Source organism: Anolis carolinensis, chromosome 2 (assembly GCF_035594765.1).
Source record: "Anolis carolinensis isolate JA03-04 chromosome 2, rAnoCar3.1.pri, whole genome shotgun sequence".
Lineage (NCBI taxonomy): Eukaryota > Metazoa > Chordata > Lepidosauria > Squamata > Dactyloidae > Anolis > Anolis carolinensis.
The window spans coordinates 104,299,069-104,305,630 of NC_085842.1; positions in this window are offsets into that span (position 1 = coordinate 104,299,069).

The window sequence follows — 6,562 nt, forward strand, 5'->3', positions numbered from 1 at the left end:
GTCCAAAAATGTATTGTCCAATAAATGATATTAGAGTTCAAAGTTTTTATCCAATACCGAAACACAGTATTGCCAAGCAATAGTGTGGGGAAATGTCTGAGTCTCAGGAGTCCTAGGTAGCTTGACAACAAGGCTGGAAACAAGGCTGGATACAAGGCTGGATACAAGGCTGGATACAAGGCGAACAGTGATTCTTGGAACAAGGTCCGTGGTTAAAAGCAAAGCGAGACAAGTCTTGAATACTTAATCCGGGAAGCAAGGAACTGGGGTTACGAAGTCCACACACGATCTTACTCCTGAAGCTGCTCTGTTGACTCCGCAAAGATTCTCCCGCGTCAGGCACCTATATTGGGGTCTCGTTTTCCCGCCAACAATCTCTTTCCCTAGAGAACGGGAAGCGAAACCCAACTTTGTCCAGATGCAAGACTCCTTAGAATTTCCCAAGGGAAGCAGGTCTAATCAGCCTGTTGTTTGGCAGCAATCCGTAAACTCCTGCGATTCTGTTCCCTGACTCCTCTGTCAGCACAGTAGGATTCTTTTCTAGGGAACGGAGGCGAGGAATGTCCAAGGTCTGTTTTACTGAATTCTTGGGGACAAACATCAACATCCGGCAGGTGAAAGGACTCCGGCTCTTGTTGAACAGGCGAAAACCATGTTTTCGTCTTCATCTGCCATGATGGCACTAGGAGCAGGACTACAAGGCCCATGAGGCATCACAATATGGCTCAGTGAAGCCTCGGCCTTAGTTCCCCCGCCATAGAGCGGCAGAGACACCAAGGCATGACATAAAGAGGGGAGGAAGGGCGGGGATGTGCGGATTTCACAGGTGACCACTCGGAGAACCACAGTTACAGGTAAGCAACTCATTGTTCTCCCACGTGGTCCCTGTGAAAATCCGCACATGTGGTAGATTAGCTAGCTACTCACCGTGGATGGTGGGAGTCATGCTACTGCTGAAAATAACACTGCTCTCCCAAAAGCTGCATGTCATTCGGAAAGGAGGTCCAATTTGTAGTGATTGACAAATGTCTAAGGTGGAGCCCAAGCAGCTGCCTTGCAGATGTCTTCTAAAGGTACGCCACGATCGAAAGCCACTGAGGTTGCCATTGCCCTCGTGGAATGTCCTTTGAGATGTAGGGGAGGCGTCTTGTGGTGTAAATGATAAGCCAACTTAATTGTGGCTACGATCCATCCCGATAGCCTTTGGGATGAGACTGGATTCCCCTTCGTATCAGAGCGGTATTTTAGGAAAAGTCTTGGTGAAGTGCGAAAAGGTGCAGTTCTATTGAGGTAAAAGGAAATGGCTCTGCGGACATCCAGCAGGTGAAGGGAGCATTCGAGCGGTGTTGATGGGTTTTGGTAGAAGGCTGGTAGGACTATCTCTTGAGAAAGATGGAAGAGGGATGCTCTTTTTGGTAAAAAGGAGATGTCGAGGCGCATGACAACCTTGTCGGAGTGAAATTGAACATAGGATTCATCGGAACGGAGGGCACATATCTCACTGGCTCGACGTCCTGATGTGATAGCAACTAGAAGTGCTGTCTTCCATGAAAGGTAAGAAAGGTCAGTGGTAGCCAGTGGTTCGAAAGGAGGTTTTGTCAAAGCTGAAAGGACTAATTCCAAGTTCCATGGTGGCGGAAGGAGAGGACGAGGGGGGTTAGTGTTCTTGTATCCTTGAAGAAACAACTGGATCATAGGGTCACGGAAACAGGAAGGAAGGCCATGTTTGCGGGGGTGAGCCATAATCGCTGCAAGGTAACAGTGAAGGGATGATAAAGATAAACTAGCTGATGCTAAGGAGGCGAGGAACTCTAGCAGGATGGATGTGGGTGCAGAAAGGGGGTCAATGTGATGTTGGCGGGTGAAAGTATTGAATTTATCGCATTTTGAATTGTATGATTTTCTCGTAGACGGTCTATGAGCCGCTTGGAGGATGTCTTTAACTGGTTGAGATAGAGTTAGTTGTGGATCCGCCACGCTGTAAGGTGAAGGCGGTCTATGTCTGGATGGCGAAGTGTGCCCTGGTTTGCAGTTAGAAGGTCTGGGCACCGTGGAAGGGTGTAGTAAGTCCCTGCTGCCATTGTTGAAAGTAGTGGAAACCAAGGTTGACGGGGCCACCATGGTGCTAAGATAACGCAGTTGGCTTTGTCCTTGTAAATTTTAGCTACTACTTCAGTGAGGAGGGGAGTTGGAAGGAAGATATAGAGTAGGGGACCTTTCCAGTTGAAAAGGAATGCGTCTCCCAGACAACGGTTGTTGGATGTTGATATACCTCGAGCGCAATAGAAATGGCATTTGACATTTGCTGGGGATGCAAAGAGGTCGACTTGAGGTTGTCCCCACTTGTGGAACAGTCTGGCTATCTTGTCTTTGTGGAGCAACCACTCGTGAGGTATGGATATTATCCGGCTGAGGTTGTCTGCCATGATATTTTCGTGATCCGGCAAGTGTATGGCAGAGAGAGTGATATTGTGGGCGATGCACCAGTCCCAAAGAACAACTGTGAGTTTGAGAAGTGAGCGGGATCTGGTGCCACCTTGTTTGTTGACATACCACATTACGGTGGTGTTGTCTGTGCATACTTGAACTGTGGAGCCTGAAAGAATGTCGCAGAATGCTTGAAGGCCTTTGAAACGTGCTAGAAGTTCCAGGACATTGATGTGGTAGCGTGATTTGAGAGGGCTCCAATGGCCATGGGCTGAGAGATTGCCGGAGAACGCTCCCCAACCATGGAGGGAGGCGTCTGTTGTGATTTGTTTGGAAGGGCCTGCTGGTCTGAATGGCATTCCTGCACAGAGAGCGATGAGTCCACCATATCAGTGATTGATGGACATGTGGTGGAAGATGAAGTAGTGTACGTGGGTCATGTTTGCATGGGTCGAAGACCTAGAGGAACCATGCCTGGAGTGTACGCATGCGAAGACAGGCATATGGTGTTACTGCTGTTGTAGAAGCCATATGCCCAAGTATAGTATGTATACGAGAGGCCGGTGTCATAGGCGCATGAAGAACTTGAAGGATGAGTGATCTGAATGCTCGAAACCGGTCCTCCGGTAAATGAGTTGTGCATGAAATTGAATCGAGGGAGGTGCCGATGAATTCTATGTGTTGGGTTGGTTGTAGTTTGGACTTCTTGGTGTTGACCACCAAACCTAGATTCTGAAGGAGGGAGAGGGTAAGGTGAATATTGCGGAGAAGGTCTTGTTTGGATTTATCAACAAAAAGCCAATCATCCAGATAAGGATAAACAGTAACTCCCTGGAGGCGGAGATGAGCAATTACTGCCGCCATGCACTTCGTGAAAACACGAGGTGCGGTAGAGATTCCAAGGGGTAAAACTGTAAAGCAAAATGCCCGTTCCCCGACCATGAAAGCTAGGTACCTATGGTGATGGGGGGCGATGGCTATATGAAAATATGCATCTTTTAAATCCAGAGTAGCAAACCGTGCCCGTTCAGGTAAGAGAGGTAAAATCGTAGCAATGGAAATCATTCTGAATTTATGGGCCGTAATGTAACAGTCTCAAATCCAAAACAGGACGCTGGCCGCCATCCTTTTTAGGAACTAAAAAGTAACGAGAAAAGAAACAACGAGAGTAAAACAAAGGATCAATGGGCACAATTGCCCCTTTATTCAACAACTCAGAAATTTCCTGACACAACGGTGAGGAAAGAGAAGTAACTTTAATATGGCCTGTCTTCGGCTGTGTGTGAAACTCGATGGAATAACCATTTGTGATAACCTGTAAAAACCATCTATCTGATGTAATACGATGCCACTCGTGAGAAAAAAGTGCTAACCTATTTCCAAAAACAAGTGAAGAATTTTGTGTACTGTAAGTACATTACTGTAAGTGGAGGGAGGAGTGGCATCATGTAACTGTGGAGAACCCATCACCAAAGAGAAATGAGTGGGGTTAAGGGAGGGTAAGGTGTGAGATGCGTTAAAAGCGGCCCCTTGCCCTAGGCTGGTAACGGCCTCTGGGCTGTTGCCGAGGGTGAGCTGTAGGTTGTTGTCGAAATTGAGGTGGTTGAGATGTTTGCGGGAATGGTTGATTCCCAGTAATGAAGGGACGACGATAATAAGAAAATTGTGTGTTTCTACTTCTAGGTTGAAAAGAGTTCTGAGGAGTAAAACCATATTTGGAAGTCGACTTTTTCATGTCTTGCATACTTTTAAGTTGCTCATCAGTATCTGGATGGAATAAGCCATCATCGTGGACTGGAAGGTTCTCCGCGATCTCTCTTCCATCCTCAGGAAGTGTAGAGGCACGGAGCCATGCATGGCGCCGGATTGCAGTTGCAGTTGCAAACATTCGGCCTGCCACATCTGCAGTGTGTTTTGACATGTCCTTTTGAGCCCTAGCAAGGGCTGTTGCCTCCTGGTGATATGCTCTTGCCAACACACGATGTTCTGGAGGAAGAGTGTCGATATAGGTATTCATCTTATTCCATAAATAGTCTTGATAAGAAGCCATATAGGCTGTGTAATGAGCTAGACGAGTTACAAATCCGGCAGTAAGGTGGGCTTTCTTACCCAGAAGCTCAAGTTTTCTGCCCTCCTTATCTGTTGGAGTGGGGTGAGATCGTGCTGGGGCCGGGCTGTGGCGCAGCTGTTGAGCAGCTGCCTTAAATCACTCTGACCATGAGGTCATGAGTTCGAGGCCAGCCCGTGGCGGGGTGAGCACCCGTCAATTAAAAATAAAAAATAGCCCCTGCTCATTGCTGACCTAGCAACTCGAAAGATAGTTGCATCTATCAAGTAGGAGATAAGGTACCACTTATAAAGTGGGGAGGCAAGATTAACTAATTTACGACCTGGAATGAGGAAGTGCCATCAGTGTGGATGATGAAGCAGCTGCTCCCCCCTGTGGCCAGAATCGAACATCCCCTCAGAAGAAGGTTAACTTGCCTCTGCGTGTGTCTCTCAGTCTCTGTTTGATGTGTTTATGGGCATTGAATGTTTGCCCTATGTGTGTTCTAATGTGATCCGCCCTGAGTCCCCTTCGGGGTGAGAAGGGCGGAATATAAATACTGTACATAAATAAATAAATAAACGTTTTCCCTGAGTGACCTTGATGGCCAGTGAATTCGGTTTAGGAGGTTTCAATGCCCATGGAGCAGAGGCAAGATCTAGTTTGTAAAGTATATCATTCTTTCTAGAGACTGGAGGGCCCATTAGGGGAGAAGTGTCAGGAGTACGAGCGAGCTGTAACAGGAAAGGTAAAGGTGGAAGAGGTAATGAGGAGGTAGGAGGCAGCTGTTGCTCGGATGGAAACAGCGGGTCTTCAATAGGCTTCTGAGGAGTAGGTACTGGTAAATTCAAGGCCTTTGACAAACGAGTCATGAGGGAGGAAAAAGTAAGAAGTTCCTCTGGTATGGTAGAGTCTGTCTGTGCAGGCTCCTTATGATCATCTGAAACAGTGGAGTCTGAATCTGAAAGGTAAGGAACGGGTACTTCGGTATCATAGGAGGAGGGCTGCAAAGCAGGCTGTCCATGTTGTGGTGCTAATAGAGGAGGCTGTGGACGACTAAGAGCCTCTATGGGACCGAAAAAATATTCTCTCCCTCCCGGAGAGCGATGAATGAAATCATCTTGTGGGAATGACGTCAGTATGGTATCAGGAGCATGCCATGTCTTCCGTTGTGATGGAGATGGGAATGGAGCCTGCACATAGTGTAATGGAAGCTCAGGGACCGAAGTTGCTGGCATAGGCTCTGTAGAGGGAGGCCTTTGCGCCGGCGTTATGTGGTTAGAAGGGGGTTTCAATGGAGCTGAAGGAGGGAGCTCCCCATCTGGCTGTCTACGGGATGGTATAGCTTCGGTCCTGACCGCATTCTTCCCCTCTGAGGAGTGAGGAGAAAGTTGTGGCGGTCTGATGCAGTGAAGTGGGCTGTCTCCGTAGGGATCAGGGCCGCACCCTCTCACTGAACTGGAGTAGCTGGGGCTACTTGCGTCCCTTCTGTCCCACGAGAGGAGCGGCCTCTCAAAGTGGACGGAGGTTGCAATGGGGTGCAGGCGCCAGGAAGCGGAAGGCAGGCCAGCTCTGCTGAAGCAGAATGGTGTTTCTTTTTCTTCCTTTTCTTTTCCAGGGTTGCACCTTCCCGGAGAGAAGGGGATTTGGAGTGGCACCTCTTTGATGTAGAAGAGTGTGAGGGAGAGAAAAGAGGTGCTGAGGGAACTTCTAAGGGAAGGTCCAGTGAGCGGCCTGGTGTTGGAGGCACTGAGGCTTGCAGTAAGGCTTGAGGAGGCATTAAGGCATGCTCATATAGAATTGCCTTAAGACGTGCCTCTCTGTTCTTCCGAGCTTGGGGCGTAAAAGCGCGGCAAGCTGAGCAAGAAGTGACGGTGTGTGCTTCTCCTAAACAAAGGAGACATTTGTCATGCCTGTCTGTGTCAGGGAGTTTTCCTCCACAGGACAGGCATTTTTTGAAGACCGGAGTCGCCATAGTGAGGTGAAGATAAATAAAGTAAGTCTGAGGAGAAAAACTGAGAGAGGTTCGTATGACTGCTGCGAACGGCGGAAAAAAGGGAACTAAGGCCAAGGCTTCACTGAGCCATA